This window comes from Mustela putorius, unplaced genomic scaffold (genome assembly GCF_011764305.1).
Source record: "Mustela putorius furo isolate JIRA1106 unplaced genomic scaffold, ASM1176430v1.1 tig00003834_pilon_pilon_pilon, whole genome shotgun sequence".
NCBI lineage: Eukaryota > Metazoa > Chordata > Mammalia > Carnivora > Mustelidae > Mustela > Mustela putorius.
In genome coordinates this window covers 39,512,696-39,535,384 of record NW_025421987.1, presented here as the reverse complement: position 1 = coordinate 39,535,384, position 22,689 = coordinate 39,512,696, and the positions used below count along the sequence as shown (strand labels likewise).

Sequence of the window (22,689 nt, the reverse complement as noted above, 5' to 3'; positions counted from 1 at the left end):
AGTTAACGAAGAAAGAGGTTGGCACTCCTTGTGTATTTCCTTGCCTGGAAATACTGTGTTGGTCATATAGCAGGAGGTCACACCTTTGGAAAATTTTATGGGGCTGGATCTCTTTTTTTTCCTTCGGCTACAGGTGATAAAACAGGCTCCTACTGCCCATCCTCAGGAGCAGCCAGTTCTGTCTCTAACTTAGATTGGTTTTCCTTCTCCCTGTAGTATCTCGGGGTTTATTTTTAATTCTTTGTTTTTGTTTTTGTTTTTCCAGTTCTGTGACCATCAGTCTGTGGCCTGACCCTTCTCTTTATGTAAGTAAAAGTGGTTTCTTTACTTTTCAAGAAGGTATCACATTGGGGAAATTCTATCTTTGTTGGCATGTTTTCTCATTGACTTTGTTGTGGTTTCCTGCATTTCTTCGCTACCTATTAGCTTCCTTTGGGTTTGGTTCAGTGCTGTTGGTGGTGGTAATAGTTGCCATCCATGAGGGAGCTGAAAAGACCGGGGCCTTAGGCATTGGACTCCTATAAAGACTGCCTTTTGCTCAGCCGCAGCTGCTGTTTGCAGAAGTCACTGCTCCTCTACTGTGGAGCTTACATTCCTCAGCTAGATATCTTCAGCAGTTGGGCTTTTGGTCCAGTGTCAGTAAATGGGCAATTATTTTTTCTTCAGTTACACACCCATCTCTAGGTTCAATAGTTTTTAATTTCAACTTCTGGGTCAGAGCTTTCATTTATGGACTAAATTTCCAATACCCTTTCACTCAAGAAGTACAAGCGTGAACTATCAGGCTGGATCCATTTAGGCTAAAATTGTGTCTGTCATCACAAGTCCAGAAAAGAGAGAGAGAGAGAAATCTGGCATTACATGTGCTAAGAGGGGTATGGAAGGTACTGTCCTTTTTTAGAAAAAATGAGAAGTCATTTGAAAAGGGAGAAAAAAAGAGACAGAAAAGTTGATTCCAGATGAAAAGAGAGAACATTTGTTCTTTAAAGCCTAAACCAGGCTGCACAGAATGGATTGGATAAGTTTTATGTCAGGCTGCTCATAAGAGTTTCTACAGCAGTGAACCCAAATAATCATAGTTACTCACTACATGAGACACCGTCCAAACATGCTACAGGTCCAGGGGCAGTCACCTTACCTGATAAATAAGCATTGCATTCTTCCCAGCTGCTTCAAGCTCTCTGATGAACCCTGTCCCCTTTTCGCAACATCTGTCTTACTTTGCTGACTTCTCACTCTGAGGTATTTCTTGTGTGGTAATCATTTGCACAGAAAGGGGGTTCCCCTGGCTTGCCTGCATGTGCATGGCTTCCACTAACATTCCTAGAAGGTAGTTGCAAATATATTCAGGTGAGTAGAATCCCCCAAAGGACGGACTGTAAGGCTAAAGTCCAAAGTGACAGCCATTTGACAGAGAAAGGAGATTGGCGAAACTCCCAAAAGACGACGGGGACTGTGTGTAATGCATTTATACAGCAGGGGCAGATCTTCCTTGCCCCTGACAAGTCTTGTTATTCCTTATTCTCTGTGTTGATAGAGCAGGTCTGTCAATGCTTTGGAGGGTGTCAATGTGCATGCTTATGGTTACCGCTTTCTATTTCCACATCCCAACTTCAGTTACCCAGCACTGCATATTTCTAGTCCTCCGACTGGCAAATCATTTTCGTTACAGTTCTTTTGTGTAAAAACAGTTCACGTAATAGCTCCGTGTTAGACAAGGCATTAATCCTCCCATCACCAGGGATGAGTCAGCACGGTGCACTCCTGCCCGCACAGCTCAGCTATTATGACGTCAGCACTGTAGGGCAAACCTCAGACACAAGCAGTACAGGGGACTGGAGACCTGTGTCACAGATTAGAAATCGAGGGGGAGACCTTTGAGATAAAAACGTAATTGAAAGGCTGTTTCTGGCTCATAGGAAAATGTGAAACTGATTCTATGCTACATCAACCATTAATCAGGCAGCTTCTAGAGAGATCCTAGTTTTTAATCAGAGACAGGGCTGAGAGAATGATCTGTAATGGGCTGACAGCCCATTTCTATACCCACTAACCTTGTCTCACCCCCCAGGCCAGGCTTCATGCTTGCTTGGGTTGTTCCAAATCCTGAGGCTACTTTTATTTCAAGGGTGACACAGCCTGTGACAGTCCTGCTGTCCTCGAGTGCCCCACAGACACAGCTGATGGCTCCAGGGGTAGTGCCCCAGATACCTATCAAAGGTAAAAGAAAAGTTTCTTGGGAACAGATCAGAACATTATCTCCCCAGTGTTTCTAGTTCCCCAGTGCCTCTTCAATGGCCTTCTCCAAACGGGTGCAGAATTCTGCCTTCTCTCCCAGGCACTACGTTTAGTCAAAAGTCCCAATCTGGATTTGACACAGATTTCAGTGGGAACTGAGCAGCTTCCAGATGTTCCCCCCAAGAGTTCTCCATCCCATTACTCTTTAGCAGAAACGATGAGAAGCCCTCCATATCCTGCCACACTGCCTTAAAGCAGGTAACACAGTCTTAACCTATTTGAGAAACCAAGTTATTTTAAATTAAACCTCTCTACAGTTCAGGCTCAGATTCATTCTCAGAAGAATATCTTTCAGTATTGAAAACTCAATATTGCAGAGGCTGAAAATTCACTGCCTCAGTGACATTCTCTGCTAATGAGACATTCCTCCATCCACACCTCTGTCCCTCACTCTTCCTTTCACCCCATGATAACCATCAGAAAGTGCCTTACTGCTGCAATCATCTGCCTTCATTAGATTGCTAACAGGCTCCATGCTTAGCTTATAGAAGCTAATGCTACTGCTTGGCTTAGTTTTGATTAATTACCATGCACAGCTCCTGTTCAGTTTTCAGTCAACAAACATTTATGGAAAACTAGTCACTGTGCTTGGTTCCTGGAATGCCACGATAAATAAGAAATGCTCCCTGTTACTAAGAATCTCACAGTCTGGTAGGGATGATACATAGTAAATAAAGGCTGTAGCATGTGGTGGACACTGGATTGGAGGCGTCACAAGATGTAGCAAGAGGAACCAGAAAAGAGTGCCTACCTGCAAGCTGGGTCTAAAAGTCTACAGAATGGTTTCAGTTTACCAAGTCAGTGTAGGGGAAAGGAAAGACAGGGAGATTGTAATATGGAAAAAACAAGAGCATTTCCAAAGTCAGGAGGTATTGAGAAGCAGCCAGCTCTGGAGGACAGTACTTCAGTGTGGCTGGAGCATGGTGGGAGATGAGGCTGGAGAGCGGGTAGGAGACAGATTGTGGAGGGTCTTGGAAGCTGTGTGAGGGAGTTTGGATGTGATGTGGCAGGCTTGAGGAGGCTTTGAAGAAATTTAAGCTGATTTATGTTTTAGAAAAAGAGCACTCTGACCATGTAGAGATGGTTGACCGAGAAAAGAGAGATGAGGTCAAAGGTAAAAACCAAGGGCTTGGACTATGCGGTGGGGGTGGGAGCAGAGAGGAGAGGCCTTCTGATAGTGTTGACATAGACACTGACATCTGCGTGATGACAGTATATCTTGGCCTAGTGCACAATCCTTGCCTTCTAGGAGAAAGGTTGATGTGTTGTGTTGGGCCAAATTTCAGACCAAAGCACTCAACAGGAGACAAGAATTTGAATCTGACCTCGCACTGAGCTTCTGCCTGCTGGTCTCCAGAGAGGTGTGACTCCTTCTCCCCCAGTAGATTTGGGGGAGTGTCAGACAGATAAGGAAGAAGCCATTTCCAATGTCTTGCTTTTCATTTCTTTCACCTGAAATCAAGACATTTCTTAATAATATCCTCCTAAAGTTGAGCAATACCCAATTTCCTAACATCTTCCTATGCTGTCTTTTTCTAAGAAGTTCCAAGCCATTGAGCTGAATGGCAACGTACGTGCTGGTGGTGTTGAAATAGTTCGGTATGTTTCCTACTTGTTTCTGAATTAGAGTTCACCATAAATGTGCTTTTCTCTAGTTCACTTTGGGCTTCCAGGACAATTTAAAGGAAATTTTCAACAGCTTATGTTTCATGGACCATGTTCTCTTTTGTAAATGGGAGGGTTCGTGTGGGTGTGTTTAAGTCTTCTCTATATTGCTTTCTGGAGAAAGGTTTGAGAAGATGAACAAGATGAGGAGTAGGGACCTATTGAAAACCCAAGTCCCCCCAGTGACCTGAATGCAGACTGTAGGCTGGTGATCAGATGGTCAATTATGTGTTTGTCAAAACATAGTGGGCTGCATTCCAGACTGCCAGCTTTGGAAGCCCAGCTTCTGCCAACCAAATGTCATTTGGGAACATGCAACACTGGGCACTGTGAAGGAGTTTGAAATAGACCATGCCACAGCCAACCTACTGCCAGTCTTATAGCACCAATATGGCATGCACAGCCGGGCCCCATGTTTCAGAGCTCAGGAATTCACTGTACTAAATTCAAGAGGTCAGATGGGTTCATGTTTTCAAAGCCCCTGTTCTCTGCTTTGAACATTGTGACTTGCTCCTCAGTGATTTCCAAGTGATTTTTCTAGTCATATCTCTGTGGAAACCACCCTTTTTGTGATGGTTATGAGAGCCTTGTAGAAGTCCCAAAGGAAAGAAAAAAAAAATAATAAACTCCCTCTGACAATGACTGTGATTCCAACAGAGGGATTCCAACTCTTAGGAAATTACATTAAAGGTGCATAGCTTTTAAAATATCAGGAACCACCTTGGCAACTTATAAAAAGCAGAAGGGCTTTGCCTATTTTATAAAGTGATTTGCATATACCTGCATAAATAATGTCCCCACCTGTACTTTTATGCATTTAGGTTGAATAAATTAAATTCAGTGATCTTTAAAATATTCACTGTCTTTCATTGCTCAGATACCATTTTCAGGACCCTTCCTTCTAATTTTTTTTTTCCTGTGGTAGTAGTGGCTATTTTTTTCAATCTTTTGACTAATTCAGAGAATCAAAACACTCTGCAGACCAGCCTACCACACCTAAGAGCATTACCTCCCTCTGCTTGCATTTCTCTTAGCCTTTCTGCCTATCAGACCATGCATTCCATATGATTTTTATAAAGGAAAATGGGGGAGTACATTACCAGGATGAAAACTCAGCACATAATAGGATTAAGCTTCACTACCTGTGTGTATCCAGACTGTGCTCATACACAGCTCAGGGACATACTCACAGTAACGTTTTTTGTTGTTTTTGTTTCCCCCTTTGGCCACTGCCACCACCCCTTCAGAAACCATCTAGCCACTAAACTATATTAATTGTAACTTGATCCTTCAAATCACAACCTGGTCAGTGGACCAGCCTCAAGTACAACCATCCCATAAGATATTATTAAACACTTACCACACAAAAAGATTTGTGTTTAGTAAGGAACTAAAACATAAATCTAGGACATAGCCCTTGCCTGCTCTTAAGGAACTCAAAATTGGATTAGGAAAAGAAGTTATGACTGTTGAGTATTCCGTATACATATGAGACAATAAGTGACAATTCCAAAAGGAATTATACAGTCCAATAGGTACTATAGGATTTCATTCATGAAAGAGGACCTTGAGGGCTGGAAAGCTTCATGTGAAATGTGATTTAGCTGGGGCTTGAAAAATGGCTGGAATATAAAAGAAGGTGAACACCAAAAGAATGATATCCCAAGCAAAAGCATAAATCTCAGTGTTAGAAACTTTCAGGGAGTCCAGCAAATGGCACTGCGTTTTCCCACTCATGTTCTAAACCCATTGAAAAATAAGTCAAAAGAACTGATAGCTGGGGAATAAGAATTTACTACGGAGTGAGATGAAAATGAGGACCATAGCCAAGAGGCCAAACAAGGTACTCATCTAAGGAGACGTACCTGGGGTAACCTGTAGTCATAGAATTATTGGAGATCTAAACTAAGGGTTTCTTTTCAGACTCTTAGAGTTACCTGAATCAAAACCCAAGGGAACAGACGAGAAATTGAGATAATGGACTAAAACCTCATTGGGAAAAAAATACAAAAACTCTTCTCTTTAGTTAAACTAATAATCACAATAAGAAATAGCATGTGTTGAGTGCTCGCTTTGCTTTAGGCACTGGAAAAAAATACTTTTATCAGCTACCTGGTTTAACCTTTAAAACTACTCCTATTTCCATCCACGTCATCGCAAATGGCAAGATTTCATTTCTTTTGATGGCTGCATAGTACTCCATTGTGTATATATACATCTTAAAAAAAAAAAAAAAACTCCTCCTCCTATTAAGGAGATGCTGTTGTAATCCTAATTTTGAAGATGAAACAGAGATTGAGCATGTTTGAGTAATTTTTTCAAGGATGCCTAGTATGTAATATAGAACTTGAAACCAAAACTATCTGTCTTAAAAGCCTTGACCAAACACTAAACGAATGTCTATAAATGCGGAAGATATAATGACAAGCAAAACAGACATGGTCTCTGCCCTATTCAACTTACAACCTGGGGGATGGAAGACATATTAATCAAATGGACACACAAAAGAACTTATAATTACAAACTGTACTTGCTGCCATGAATAAAAGTTCCAGGAACTCTAGGAGCAAATTTAAGAGGGGGATTTAAGTGAGTCTACGAGTTCATGAGGAGTTTCCCTGGAAAGTGATATTTGAGCTAACATGTGAAGATGAAAAGCAAATGAGATTAGGTGGTGGTAGAGGTTTCTTAGCAAGGGATGCAGCATAGATGAAGGCATCAAATATAGTTGGGTGGAGAGACTTTAGTGAAGAACAGCCCAGATAAAGGTTGAAAAAATAGATGATGATATCAGGATCTTTGCAGGTCATATTAAAGACCTTCCTAAGGACAATGGGAAAGCAAACTTAAGGAATGTAACATGATCAATTTTGTATTCTAAAAAGATCATGCTACTCTTGCACATTTATTGCAGACAGATGGAAACATATCTGCACAAAAACCTGTACACCAATGTTTATAACAGCCTTTTTCGTAATATCCCCACACTGGAAACAACCCAAATTACCTTCAATGAGTGAGTGGTTAAACAAACTGTGGTATATCCATACCATGGAATACTTCTCAGCAGTAAAGAGTAACGCTTGGCACAAAAAATTTGGATTAATCACAAAGGTATTATGCTGAGTGAAAAATGCCAATCTCTCAAGATTACATATTCTGTTTATATGGCATTCTTGAAATAACAAAACTATAAAGATGAAGAACAAATTAGTGGCTAACAAAAGTTAAGGAGCAGGGGAAAGATGGAGCTGCCTATGGCTATCAAGGGTAGCACCACATAACCTTATGATGGCGCTATTCTGTATCTTGACTGTGGTAGTGCTCATGCAAATCTATGTAGGTGATACAGTTGCGTAGAACTAAATATACACATGCACACACACACAAGTGCATATAAAACTGGTGAAATCTGAATAAGGTGGATGGATTGTACCATTGTAAAAAACAAGGCCAATTTCCTGATTGTGATATTCTACTATGGTTATATAAGATATTACCACTAGGTGAAACTGGGTAAAGGGTATACAGAGATCTCTCTGTGTTACCTCTTAGAACTGCATGCTAATCTGCAATAATCTTAAAATTAAAAGTTAAAAACAAAAAAGATCCAGCTACTCCATTGCGGTGAATGGTTTTGCAGGAACAAAAGTAAGGAAGCCCTTGTAGCGTAGCTTATAAGGACTAGGCTAATGACTGGGAATGGAAGAAAAATAATGGAAAAGAGAGATAATACAGAACCAAGATATACAGGATATTCTCATGGATTGGATGTGGGAGATGGAGGAGAGAGAAACAGCAACTGTGACTACTGGTTTTATGCTCATAAAACTGTTTGGAGTTTGGTGCCATTCACAGTTGTATGAAATACCAAAGGACAGTGAAAATTGAGGGAAGATTACAAGCTCTATTTCTGAGATGTCTAGTGTGAGGTGTTTTTGGTAAGATAAGTGAGCATATTGACTAGGCAGTTGAATATATACAACTGGAAATCAGAAGTAGAGTGAAGGCAAGTGAGGCTTTTGGCATGGAGGATCCTGCCCAAGCACGGGAGTAGATTTAGGAGAAGGCCCAAACCGAGACTTGAGGAACTCTTACTATTTAATCATATGGGAGCAAAAACTGAGGCTATGAGAAATAGCCTCAGAAGGACCAGCTAGGGAGGTAGGAGGAAAACCAGAAAACACTGGCACAGTGGCCAAGAGAAGAAAGTGTTTTGAAGAGGGTGGTCAGTAGTGAGACGTGCTGTTGAGAAGTCAGGTCAGTCAGGGACTGAAAAAATGCATTTGATATATTAATGTGAAGGTTGCTGACTTTGGCAAAAGCTAAGTTTTGTTGAAGTGGTAGAAGCAATAACCTGTTTGTAATATTATGGGGAAAGAGTGAGAGGTGAAGAAATAGAGACCACAAGTATGGATAACTCTCAGAAGTTTTGCTTCTAGCACTCTACTTTACTAATCCGGAGAGTGGTTTTCCAGATGATAGCTCCTAGGGGGCAGTGGTTTTCCAGATGATAGCTCCTGCTAAAAATAAGCGAGGTGGAGATTTGAAGGAAGTGGAAGTTCAAAATAGTTCTTGTGACAAATGGGATAGCAAGTTGACCAGACAGTCTCCTTGGCAGTTGTGGAAGCCCTAGGTGAACCTGGTGATTTATTGTTGATACCCATTTGCCTTGGGGTGATTTTTTCCAGCAGCTCAGTGACCAAGCTGGAAACTCAGAAGAGATGTGTGTTTGAGTTCAAATTAAAATGGGATTTTACCTAGTATGTGTGAAAAGACATTAGGGGTTTTAGTTTCTTTTTTCTTTTTTTTCCTAGATGAGGCTAATATAGAAGGCAGTAAAAAAGGCTCATTTCAATTCTCCAGGTAGCTAGTGAGCATTTACATTACACCAAGCACTGTGTTGCATACAGAAAAAACAGAGGTGAGAAAGGTACCATCCCTGTCCTCAAGTAGCTCATAGTAACAGGAAGTTTGAAGGTTGCCATTTGGTCCAAAAGGCCAGGAACATGTGGTTAGATAACTTTTGTCAAAAGACACAGAAACCCATGTTGATCTTTCTTTCTTCTGCCACCTCCTTCCTCCCATGCTGGCATTACCTAGTTACTTTCTTGCTTTCTCAAAAAATATCTACTGCCTGCCTTATTGCCAAGCCTCCAACATGCATCATATACACTTAAGTGACAATTCTGACTTCTCCCATCATCATTTTGCTAAAATGTGATCATTTAGGAACAATTAAATGTTCTACTTGAAGTGTGGTGTTAGTACTGTATGAATTTTCTCTAAATTTTAAGAGCTGGCATCTAAGAAAGGCTACGTACTTAAAAGAGGGAGGGAGAGAAAAAGAGTGCGTAGATAAGTGGAGGAAGGAAAGGAAGAAGAAAGAAAGAGGTAAAGTAGCAAAGGAAAGGAAAAGAAAACTAACTACAGAAGGTCTTATGTAGCAACCCATCTTTATTTTTAAAAGAATAATTGAGCCTCCATTCCCAGTAGTGACCTACACCATCAACCTCCCAAAACAACTTCCAGACATGGAGACATACCAGAATACTGTAGAATAATTAAATTCCACCATCTGGCAACATAAGAAGAAAACCTAACGAACGTGGAAATTCCTAATTTCTAGTAGAAGTAGGATTCCTTACTCGGGTTTATTCTAAGCATTAAGAAATGGTAACAGAAATAGGTGGCAGTAATGGTAGCTTTCCTTTATTTGAACACATTCCATTCTGCTAGATTCCTTTAGGAAATGACATTAGGGCCATTTGACTCAAAACTAAATTGCAGATACATCTGGGGTAGGATTTGGCAGCTGTTGAGCAAAGCAGCTGTATTTTTTTAATATTTACTTCTTTCATGACTCTATAATTCACACATAATATCAAATATTAAGAAACTATAGAGTACAGAGAAAACATCTATAATGTCACTATACAGAAACAACTACTATTAATAATTTTTTAGATCACCTTCTAGTCTCTTCTCTGGATTTTCACAGAATTGGGCATACATTATATGTACAGAGTTGCATCATATTTTTAAATTAAATATTATATAAGTGCTTCCTGGTATAATTACAAACTCTCTTTTTAAGTGCCACTATACTATCTAAATAATTGTTATCAGCTATATAACCCCATGGAATTTACCTAACTCTGCCTTCTATATAGATATTGGGATTATTTCCAGAATTTCAGTTTTAAAGTCCTATAAGGCAGGAACTATAATTGTCCAGCCTGGACATGCAATTGTCCAGCCTGGAGGAAAGTTGAAGCAGGCAGTGATGTCACCCATCAGGAAAATGGTCAGGCAGGAATGTCATCCAATTAAGAGTGTTACTAATTGCTAATGACGAAACTCATATTTGAATTTTTAAGTAGCTATTGCAAGGTTTATCTAAGCTCTTTTTCCTCCAAAGTAAAAGTTCTGGCTTTGATTTCTAAAGAGCATACACATAGTTTTGTTTGAATTTATTACGATGATGATATAAAAAGAACATAAAATCCATTCAAAATCTCACCTCCCAGAGAGAACCACTAGTAACGCTTTGGGAAATATATCTCCACACTTTTCTATTCATCTGTCTCTTTTTCTTTTTCTTTCTCTTTGTCTTTCTTTTTCTTAAATGGAAGGAAGAGTTGCTTGTTGCCTGGTAATCTGCTTTTTTACTCAAAATTCTAATAGTCATTTTCGATTCCATAAATCTAGATCTACATTATCTTTTTGATAGCTACATTGCTCTTTAGTTTATGGGTAATTTATTGAGTCAGTCACTTATTTATGGTCATTTAGGATTTTTGGACTTTTTTTCTAGCTAAACAATGCTGCAATAACTATCTTCATACACATATACATTTTTTAAATGTAGTTTCCTGATTAGCTCTTTAGGATAAATTTCTAGTAATGGAACTGTCAAAGTAAAATTTATCTATTGCTAAACTGTCTCCAGTAAACATATTTCAGATTATACCCCCACCAATGAAAAAAGAGATTGCCCATTTCCCTAAATCTTGTAAATGCCAATTTTTGTAATTTTGTAAATGCCAGTTTTTATAATTTTGCGTATGTGAATATTTTCATGCTGGGAAATGGGATGCTTTTTCCAAGCATAATACCAAAGTCTAAAATCTTTTAATTAATTAATTAATCTTATATTTTTTAGGGAGGGAAAGAGGAAAGGCAGAAAGAGAGGGAGAGAGTGAATCTTAAGCAGGCTGCACGCCCAGCATAGAACCCCATGCAGGGCTAGATCTCACAACCCTGAGATCATAGCCCAAAATAAAGAGTTAGATGCTGGGGTGCCTGGGTGGCTCATGACTTAAAGCCTCTGCCTTCAGCTCAGGTCATGATCCCAGGGTCCTGGGACTGAGCCATGTCAGGCTCTCTGCTCAGCAGGGAGCCTGCTCCCCCATCTCGTTCTGCTTACCTCTCTGCCTACTTGTGATCTCTGTCTGTCAAATAAATAAATAAAATCTTTAAAAAAAAAGAAAGAGTCAGATGCTTAACTGACTGAGCCACCCAGGTGCCCCAAAGTCTAAAATCTTAAAGAAAATATATTAAATTTTATTATGTGAAAATAAAAGTCACTGTGGTAGAAAAAAAAATTTTAACTGGGAAAAATATTGTGACATATCCCTAATATTTTAAGAGTGGCTATAAATCAACAATGAAAAGGTGAATGACAGAATAGAGATTTTGAAGGGCAAACGAGCGGTCTAACACATGTTTAACTGCTTAGTCTCTTTCTTTCCTGCAAAGACAGTGCTCCCTAAAGTCCTATGAGGGCACCTCCACTGCGGTTTGCTATGCCATGGTGGCATCACCCACCCTCACTGCCCCCCTGGGAAATACAGTGGAGAGCAAAGCACCAGTCAGAGGACCTGAGGATCTCTGGGCGGGGGACAGTTAGTACTTCCCTTGATTACATATATTTATGTTTATTTGGCATCACCATCCCCCCAAAGAGGCAAGCTAATTGTTCACTCACATGAGTGTAAAAATGATCATCTGAGCTCTGCCATCAGACTCCAAAATCAGTAAATTATCGGGAAGGGAAAAATACACACTGGCAACATTGCCTGATCCATGTCTCCAGGGCAGGATTGACACTATTCTTCTACCAGATGTAGATAGAGATTTCTGGATGTTCTCATAAATAAAGTGCTAGAGGCCATGTCATCCATGTCCTCCACCTTTCCCTCTCTCTTTCTGAGTCCCGTGTGTATTACTACATACTTAATGACATGGACTATTTTTCAGCAACTCCAGGGAAAATGAAAGATGCTGGAGAGGCAGAAATGCCACACTGACAGCATCAGCCCCTGCCTCCACAGTACAAACTGTGACAGGGCGCCTTCCCTGTGTTTTGGGATAGGGAGCGTCTGGGTTGTTGGAGTGAGTTCCCCAAGCCTTTCAGAGGAGCAGGAGTTGTGCAAAGCTGTTCTGAGTGGTAACTGGAGCATTCTTTCAGCACGAGAAGTTCACTTGCAGATGATCAGGGATGGCATGTGTTCCAGGGCATTCTTTCTCTGTCTTCGGCAAAAAAATGCTGTGTACAAGAAAGTTGCGTGTGCCTTACATCCTCAAACCATGTCCAGAAAGAAAGAAGGGAGGCCAAACATGATAAAGATTATATGGAAGCCCCGTTACACCAGCCACAAACTGAGGCAAGTGGTGGGAACCAGGGCTAGTCAGCAGCTTGTTCTCTACCTGAAGTGGGAGGATGTGGTTAAGAGCCAGGTATCAGTGGTGCCTGGTGCTGTTAGAGGCCACCAGCTGGCTCAATGGACCCAGGGCTCAGAGGAATGAATGTCTGGCTTTCTTGTGCTCTTACAAAACTTCACCTTGGAAAATTTCACTTATGCACCTGCCTCTATAACATAGCTTACACTTGGAGGCCATATGGGGGCACAGTAACGATGATTAACATTGAGTGCTATTAAATACCATTATGAGTATCCCTCTTATTCTTTATCACCCTTCTCTTTTCCTCCCTAAACATTATGGTTGCTGACTCAGAGCTGGGGAGGGATATATACATATGTAACATATAGAGATGGTACCTACACATCCTGCTTGTTCAAAGAAGCTTTCTGCTAGAGCACTTGCAGAGGCGTCTTGTGCAAGAGATCTCTGTGGTGATAAAATTAAGAGTTTTTTTTTTTTAATGCATTCTTTCTCTAGTCTCTCTGCAATTCTTCATCTCTCCTAGTGTGGGGATACTAGACAAATCAGGTTAACTTCATTATACCAGAGAATCATTTCCAGGTATTTATTTAGAATGGGCCACCTTACCCCTAACGCTTTGGTAGGCTAAAATGGATTCCACCTTTAGTTCCTCCTTGTGAATTTCTAGGCTTTGGGTCTGTGGAAAATAATTATCACCTCTAATTTAAAATTAATCCTGTATTTTGGGTAGGAGAAGTATATGTCTCATGACAGAATTTGAGTAAAAGTTACACCTAAATCCTTTAATAATGTCCTTTGGTCTGGTCTTCACAAGCAAGTCAAGGATGCATAAGAGAAGTAATAGAAATCTCCAGTTAAAAGTCCTCTTCTGAGGATGAGTGGGGTGAGGCAGTTGGTTAGGCATCTGACTTTTGGTTTTGGTGCAGGTCGTGATCTCAGGGTCATGGGATTGAGCCCCACATAGGGCTCCACACTCAGCTCAGAGTATGTTTAAGATTCTCTCTCTCTCTCTCTCTCTCTCTCCGTCTGCCCTCCCCTCCCTCCAAATAAATAAATGAATTCAAAAAAATTCCTCTCCTGGGATTTGTTTCCCTTTCTTCTTTCCATCATCCCAAGGCTTGAATAGTGTCCACTACATTGGTTCTTCAGTAAGAGCTTTCACATACTCCTCTAACCAGTTTTCTAACAGTACATTTCAGTACACATTAGAAAGAATCTTAATACTGTTACTTTTCCCAAAATGCATGAAGTATCTGTTAACAGGATGTCTGCATACTGTCTATGTTTCTGTGAATGAAGAATCAATTTCTTCATCATCTTATTACCCCCAGCCATTAACATCACTCATCTAGAATAGGGTCAGAGAACTGCCACCTCGTAGCAGGCTGTGTGTTTACCACTCTGCACTAGCTCTGTAATGTACCTAGGGAAAGAGTTTCTGAAATACACACTAACATCCAGAAAACTTACTTGAGAGATCTGAATCTTGGTGCAGGAATTCGAGAGAAATCTTCTTGGCCACTGTTATTTGGAATTTTTCCCTTTTACCCAAACAACAAGGAACTACAGCCAAAATACTTAGAAGAATTCCTTTTGAGCCATTTTGGTGTTGGATTCTGGTTTGTTCCTTCTTAGAAAATGGGGGATTACATTTAAATTCCTGATAAATGTTTTTACCTAATAAGAAACGAATGTGTAATTTTTGACTGCTGTAATAAAATCATCTTTCATGAAGTGCAGCATCTAACACTCGTCTCTACTCTTGAATGACCAAGAGATGACAGGATGAAGGTCTTCTTTATATAGGAGACAGAGAGGGAAGCTCCCCCCAAAATGCAAACTTTAAAACAGGAAAGGATGCAACTAGAAACCAGAAAAACAACAGAGCACACTGTGTGCACATTAACAGCACCAGCAACCCTAAAATGAATTGGGCTTTAGTGAAAGTGAAATAAAAACATACACTCTAGATATTCATCCATTTCAAGGACTGTGCAGAGTTAGGTTTATTCTCCATTCTTAGCAAAATTCTTTTTGTAAAAATAACTTGATCTAAGAAGAAAGATTTCCCCACACCACAGTCAGATTATTTCACGGGAACAGTACACCCATTGGCAGACTGCACTGACTTATGGACCAGCCTGGGGATCCAGGGAAAATAGACTGAGTGACCCAGAGGGACACAGTCAGGGCCAGCTGTGGACAGGAGTCTTTGCCATCTTCCAAAACTTACCCCGAATCAGCCATTTATTTCCTTTCCCAACAACAGGCATTGGAAAACTTAAAAGATCAAAGTGCCTTTTAAGGTCTGAGCTCTTGATGTATTTATACAGAGATTATTTCTAGGTCAGCTGCAACTACCTTCTTCTGTGGCTCAGGACCTCAAAGCAGTCCCATAGAGGAACACAGGCGCACGCATACACACGTGCACACCCTGTCTCTGATAGGAGTTTTTCTCCTGCTTATTAGATGCATTACAAATTTGCTTTTAATGGGGCCTCTCTGCATTCCAACAGAAATATTTCTGGATCTCTCCTGGCTCCCACAACATTTGCTGGGTGCACATTTAATATGTTTTAGCTTTACTGCCTAAAGATGGAATCAGGGACATCTACCTGCACATGACAGTGCTTTGGCTCTTGCAGTTGCAGAACTTAATGTATGTATCAGTAATGAAAATCTTAATTAAGAAAGCTGCATCATTGTCCATGAACACTCATTTTTCTCCCCCTGCAAAGCCCTTTGTGTATTGCAGTATATACCTGGTCCAGACAGACAGAGCCCTCGAAGAGCTTGTCTGGCAGATCTTCTCTTGATTATTAACAGCCAGCAAATGACAAAGTCTCACTCTCCTTTTGTCTTGAAGCTGAGGCTTGGAACGGCAGAGCACACAATGTACTGTAGGGTTTGTTTGTGTTTTTTTAAACTTGCTTTTATTACGTTGGTGGGTTTAAAAATCCGACAGTGTTGATCAAAACTAATTTAGGTAACTTAGAGTTGCCAAAACACTAGCAGATGCATATTTACACATATACTCTCAGAGAAATGTAGTTTTCCATATAGAAACAATGCACAAACATAAGAAAGGACAATTTTAAGCTGTCTTCCCGTGTTTCTGGTGCCTTTGGCCTCCAGTGCTTGAAGCCTGCCATATCCCTACTTCTGTGACCTTAGCAGTTACTTCTTTGCCTGTGCCAGTGTGCATGTGCCAATGTGTCATGTGTGGAGACAGTAAGAAGCTTCGGAAAATGAAATAACTTGAGGGAGACAACTAATGAAACCCATAAAAAAATTGAAAGAACTATAAAGAAGATCTTTTGAAAAGGTGGCCTATAATTATGTCTATGAACCCATGTCCAATTATAATACTTTAATAATGCCCAAATCATAACTTCCAAAACATAAAGTTAATTTATTTAAAATTCTCTTAAAAGAGGCGCCTAGGTGGTGCAGTCCGTTGAGCATCCAACTCTGTTTCCACTCAGGTCCTGGACTCAAGTTCATGGAATCAAGCCCCACGTTGGACTCTGTACTCAGCGTGGAGTCCGTTTGTGATTCTCTGCCTCTCTCCCTTTCCCTCTTCCCTGCCTACTCACTCTCTCTCACACGCACATGCGCACAACGCTCTCAAATAAACAAATCTTTAAAAATAAATAAATAAAAATAATTTCCCCTAAAAGCCTCAAAGCATTTCACTCTTCAAAAGTAGCAGCTCCTACTATTCATTCCATGACCTTGAACCATGACCTACATCATAAAGAGAGAGACGAATGTGTACTGTTTAGTCTTCTGCATTTTCTAAGTCTCTATAGCATTAACCATTTTCTGGAAAGGCCATGTAAATAATTGAATTGGGCTCTAGCTATATACTTATATATCACTTCTACTGGAACAGGAGGACCTGGCCACCTAAGCAAGATCTAGTAATAAATATTTAGGACCTGTCTTCTTACTGTATTCATACTGTCCTCATCAAGAGGGGAGCAAACACATTGTCTGATGGTACTATGTGATCTGTTTATTTACTCTACTTCTTAGAACTTAACATGCTTTAGGTCATTGATTTTTAGAATCGCTGTAAAGTAGGTAATGGTCAGTTTTCTGCATTTTTGTAGCACAAAAAAGAATTGTATAAGTTTTCTCTGTGTATCATACATGAGGAAGACCTTATGGGAAAGTTGTTTTTGAATATTCTGACATTAAAAACTCATGATTGCACTCAGTATTTTTAATTAAGCTTAAATATGAAAAGTAAATATAACTAGACTTCTGATTTTATACCAGAACCATAGTAAGAGGTTAGAAGAGATACTACCAGGGCTCTTGGCTGCTAGATAGGAAACACTGTAAACAGGTTGTTTTACTCAGGAAGATTTTCCTTTTCAAGGACCATCTGGCCAACCCTGCCATAAATCCTAAAGCAACCATTAAAGTAATTGGGCTAGAAATACGTTGCGGGAATGTAGTGTGAGGCCTATAGTTGGCTACCAATAAATGTTTGGAAAATGAATAAATCAATATATTATGAATGAATAAAGGAAAAATGAATTTGTTGGCATTTCAAAGATTAAACTAGAAGATCGGGTACTTTCCTGAATTTTGGAAAGTCCTTGATTAGAAGTTTGATGTGTGCTGAATTTCTAGACCTCGATATTTAACTCTCCAAATAATAATATACTCAATAGAATTATGAAGAATCTTTTAAGGTTTAAAATTTGGGTAGATCAGTTTCTTTCTGCCCCTGAAACACACATACACACACATCTGTATTTCAGTGAGATAGATCTAGATGGATGGATGGATAGATAGGTAATCCATGTATGTGTGTAAACAATCAGTGGATCACAGTGTAAAACCTACAATAAAAGTGTTTGGAAAAAAAAAATTGGTGGATCAAGATAATATCTTTTCCCATTCAGCAATCTACAATTTGCTTAAAACTGAAGAGTGCCTAGGCCCAGTAAAAATGGCAGGAGGCAAGCCTTCTGATGATTTACCCTCATCCCTGCCTTGCTGCTATACCTCAATGTGTTTCTTCATCATTTTTGTGCTTGAAATACCATATGTTGTATCAACTTTGGCCCAGTCAAGAAGCTGAAGAATCAAGCAGGTTTGGGGCCAAGAAGTCTCATGCAACTGAAGTAAAAGGTCTTTCAAAAGCATACTGACTCTAAAGATGATCTTCAGTTCAAACCTGGCCACTCTTTGCTCTCACACACAAATACATTGACTAGCAGGATTGTAAGTGATCCTGTCAGCAAACGTGTATCAGTGGTCTTCCAGAACGTCGTATTTATGTTAGCGCCCAATGAGACGTTCATAATGCAATGTACATTCTATTATATTTAAAAGCCTATGAGTTCTTTATTTCAAAAGCAAGTACCTTTAAACATAGTAATGGCATTTCTCTATATGCAAACCTCTGTACATAAAAAGGTTTACATTTTAAAACAAACATGTTTTTGAGTTTTATCCAAATTCAAAAAAAGCATCTGAAAAATTTAACAGCTGAAAAACACTTTCTCCTCGCTGGGAAAACTTAAACCTTGCTAGGCTTTATGCAACTTAAAAAAAAAAAAAAAATCACTTCTGTGCTGAGAACTAGCATGAGAAATCTCAGCATGAAAGGTTGTTGGAATTTTTTTTTCCTTCATAGAGCTAAACCAATCGTTGGTTTTAGAGTGATACCACAATATGCATGTGCTTTGTCAGGAACAAATAATGATCTAATTTCAAGGGCATCCTCCCCCAAAATTAGGTGGGGGTGGGGGAGGGGGGTTGATAAAGGCTACTTAAGCAGCAATCCAGTGCCTGAAAGCAAAGGTTGAGAATATCCTTGACCATCAGGGTTCAGAAAGGCTGCTAACCCTGAGCTGGTTGTTACTGTTTGAAAAGCCTGCAGGTATGTGTTTCATTACTGTCTCACGCAGTCCTTACTTAGCCAAGAGGGTCTCACAAGAAGGTGCTGCTCTGCGATGCTGTCCAGGATTTATTTTCTCTTTGCTCCAGCCCAGCAACAAATGGTCCGGTACCTGCCGTGATGACTGGCATGCCGTTGCTGAGCAGTGTTTCTAGTCAGAACAAATTGTATGTCTGTGTTTCTAGAAAGCTGAACCACTTTCAAGATAGTATGGAATTGGAAACACACGTGGACGTGTCCATGCAATAGTATGTTTATCCGGGGCACATGTGTTCAGGCCAATTTAGGCAGATAGCAAACAAGAAAACAGAGTGGGCAGTGCAGACATAGGAAGTACAGCTTGTTCAAACACGCGCAGCCCATGCTCCCAAGTGTCTACACATGTAGAAGTGACTTTCCAAAGAAGGCCCGCACTCAAGCACAGTCCTCTTAGCACTCCCCTGGGAATGAAGAGCGCAATGTGATTTTTTTTTCCCCCCGCAGCATATTGGCTACCTTTAGACTGTGATACTTCAGGTAGTGACTCCAGGGACCAGGATGGAGAGGAGACGACAGCACACCTCTACTATTCGCAGGGTGATTTTTGAGAGAAACAAGTCCTTCCTTGAAGACAGGCTTCGATATTTCAAGACCTCCTCAGAAAAATTTTTCGGCACCTTCTGTGCTCCAAATTGAGGCAGTTTGTATCATGTTTCAATATAACTGAGTAACAGGCTGGCAAATTCCCTGCTTTCTTATTCACCAAAATCCAAAATAGAACTCACAAAAACTCCCTCTTTCCAACCCCCACCCCACAAAAAACACCCCCACGGCAGCCCCCCAGGGAGGAACAGACCAGTAAAAAACAACCAGTAAATAGAGCCAGCCCTGAAAGACAAATCCCCAGCTGTAAACTGTGGCACTTTGCTCAGTACTGTGAGCTTGCTAGAGCTGGCACATTTTTTATAATACAGATGCAGAAATGTGCTGTCAGGCGGAGGGGTGGGAGTAGCCCCTTTAGTGTTTCTTGTCTAGAGTATACTGCACAGGAGTAGCCTCCCCCAACCCAGAATAAAAGACTTAATTTGCCATTAGACTTTATTTTTAAATTACAACCTGTGACTTAATTTCCATCATCTTCGTAGGAAACCACCTTTTTCAGACTTCGACGGCATTTTCAAAATTCAGACTCTCCCTCTCTTTGTCTTACACAGACGCACGTTTACAGATGACATATTTAAAGTGATCTGTGTCAACATGGACCACTTGAGAGGTTTTCTAAAGAGCATGTGTATGTGTGTGTTGGGTAGTGAATTGTTTTCTCATGAACGTAAGATAATCAGACCAATGGGAAATCATGGTTCAAAACCAAGATGGACATTAATCTTCCTGGACCATGAGATTCACGTTCTTGAAAGAGCAGCTAATTTTATGGAGTACCCCTTTTTTCTTCTCTAAAATTATTTTCTAGAATGAAATTTTTAAAACAAATAATACCAATGGAAATGAAAGGAAGGAAAAATGTACTCCTACCACAGATCAGTTAAACTTTCAAAAAATGGGGCCAAAATCTTGTCCCAAATTCAAATCTGGCCTCTAAAGGATATAGATTAGAAACGCTGAGGTCTGTGCAAAAGGGCCCAAGGTCCAAAGGCCATTTCTAATAGCTCAGGGACAAATTCCAGGGGCTCTGAGTTGTGTTTGACAACAAGCCCTGCCTATCCCTGTGTCCTTTGGGACAAGTCGATTAATCTTTAAACCTCAATACCCTAAACTATAAAATAACAATAGTAGTAGTAATTCCTTCACACAACCCTTGTGCAGATTAAATGAGATGATCCTTGTGAAGCATTTAGCCCAGGATCCCCTACATAGAACATGCTCCGTGAGGGTAATTCCTCACCCAGCTTATTTTAGCCTGTGCACTTTAGTTATTTCTGCCATGTTTCTCAGTTTATACATGATGATTTTTTTATAACCACCACACATACAATGATGCAACCAACATTTTGTATTTTCAAGGTGATACTCATTACTCACTAACAGCGGACCAGGCACTGTGGAAAGCATTTGATGCACACCATCTCCTATAATGCTTATAGCAGTCTTCTAAGTTACCTTTATTATACCCATTTTGCAGATGAGGGAACTGAACCTGCGAAGGCATTTGCTGCCTGCCGCACAGTTTCATAGCAGAGTCAGACTTTGAACCAGTCTGCTAGTACTAAACTCTAAGAAAATGATTACAAATAAACAGAAATCATTATAAACAAGGCGCTTATCATAAAGAAGTATATTTTTTACCTTTTTATTGTAAACATTTCAAACATTTACCCAAGTAGGAAGAATATCATAGTGAACCCTTGTTGAGTTCCTCACTCAGCTTCCACAATTTATCAGAACACAGCAAATCTTGCTAGATAAATCTACATTATAAAACTGGAAATAAACTATATATCTAATTCCAGGGGGCTGGTTAAATGTATTATGACATATCCACTAGATAGAATTTTTTGAGGCATTAAAATGTTGATAAAAAGCTTATAATAACCTGGACTTTTTAAGTTACACTTTAATTAAGAGGTGATGTACATAATTTACATATTGTATAATCACAACCACTTATTTTAAATAATAGATTGTGGATCTTAGAAATCTGACATTTTTTTAAAATTGTTTTGTCTTACTACTTTCTGACATTTCTGAAATTAGATATCGGGGCATATTTCATTTTTAATGATACCAAAGTTATTTCTCCAATATTTAGGAGAATATAGGTGTACTTGTGTGTAAGGAGAGAGATATTTATCTGACTTCACTTTGGAAATCAGCTGATGTAACAGAATATTCCATATAACCAATAAGTAGAAGTTTATCTCCTCTTAGTTATCAAAAGATTTTTTTACTTTATTAAGTTTTGATATATAGTGTCTTAAATTTATGTGCATATCCAGCTTTCTGATCATATGCTTATCATAATTCAAACATTTCTTAACGACTTAGGGTCATCATTTTTTTAATTAATTTACTTATTTTATTTATCTATCTTTAGGGTTATCTACTGTTTTGTGTGTCTAAACAACTGCTTTGTGTGTCTACTGGTGCTAAGTATAAAAATAACACTGTGTATTTGAATATTATTTTGTGGATTCAAAGCAGTTCCACATGGCATTAACCATTGGTCGTTAGTCTATAAGATTCTTTACTTCTGTGTTTATTTACCCTCAGACTACTATAATATTTTTAGTCCTCATCTCTTCTTTTTATAGTTTTTATTTATCTTCTTTAGCTATCAAGTTACTTCTTGTTGTGCAAGCCTCTAAGATCTTCATTCCCTCTCGAATGCACTACTTGTAATCCGGTTTGGACCAGGGAAACAACCAACCAACCTTGTTTAGGTTGCATATAAAGCCCTTCCATTCACTCCTTCACTGGACAAATATTTGTGAGCAGTGTACTATGTTTTCAGCAATGGAAAAGATACACAGATAAACAAGACACCGATACTGCCCTCAGCAAGCTTTAATGTAGCGGCAGAGCCAAGACATGGGCCTACTTTGCTAGCCTTCATAGTAGAAGGGGCCAGTCTCTATGAAAGTAGTACAGATAAAGCGTTCCTGGAATTCAGAGAAGGGCTACCTGGGGGATTTACCAGAAAAGCTGATACTGGATTTGGGTCTCGAAAGGCAAGGAGGACTTGAGCACACAAAGATGGGGAAAAAAGAACATTTCTGCAACCATGAGCAATGCCTGGAAGAATCAGTGGGGAAAGATTCTGCAGAGAAGTAGTTGAGTTTAACTAGACCATGTCCTGTGTAGAGGCGAGTAGTGGGAAATAAAGTGGTGAAAGCAGATCGAGACCAGTAAGTGAGAGGGCTTGATTAGCAGGCCAAGGAATTTGGACTTTATTCAGTAGACAATGGGGAGCTATTGAAAGTTTTTAGCAGGAGAGTAACATAATCAGAGCTGTGCCTCAGAAAGATTAATCTGGCAAGAGTGAATAAAGTAGATCTGAATGGGGAGTGACCAAAGGACACAGGTCAGGTAGGAGACAATCAGCAGTCCAGGAAAATGCAGTGAGGGCCCTGACTAGGGCAGAAGCAGAGGGAGCAAACAGAGCTGGTGAGCTGATTTAT

The 22,689-nt window shown here is 39.8% G+C and overlaps 1 protein-coding gene across 23 annotated transcripts in view; it reads left to right on the top strand.

Annotated features, from left to right (window-relative positions):
• Positions 1-22,689, top strand: part of ZBTB20 (zinc finger and BTB domain containing 20) — a 789,640-nt gene that overhangs the window by 625,265 nt on the left and 141,686 nt on the right. For all 23 annotated transcript variants that reach the window (XM_045088067.1, XM_004761399.3, XM_013060902.2 and 20 more), the window contains one exon: positions 266-305. The gene's annotated coding sequence lies outside the window, so the exon portion shown is untranslated. The remainder of the gene's footprint in view (positions 1-265; positions 306-22,689) is intronic.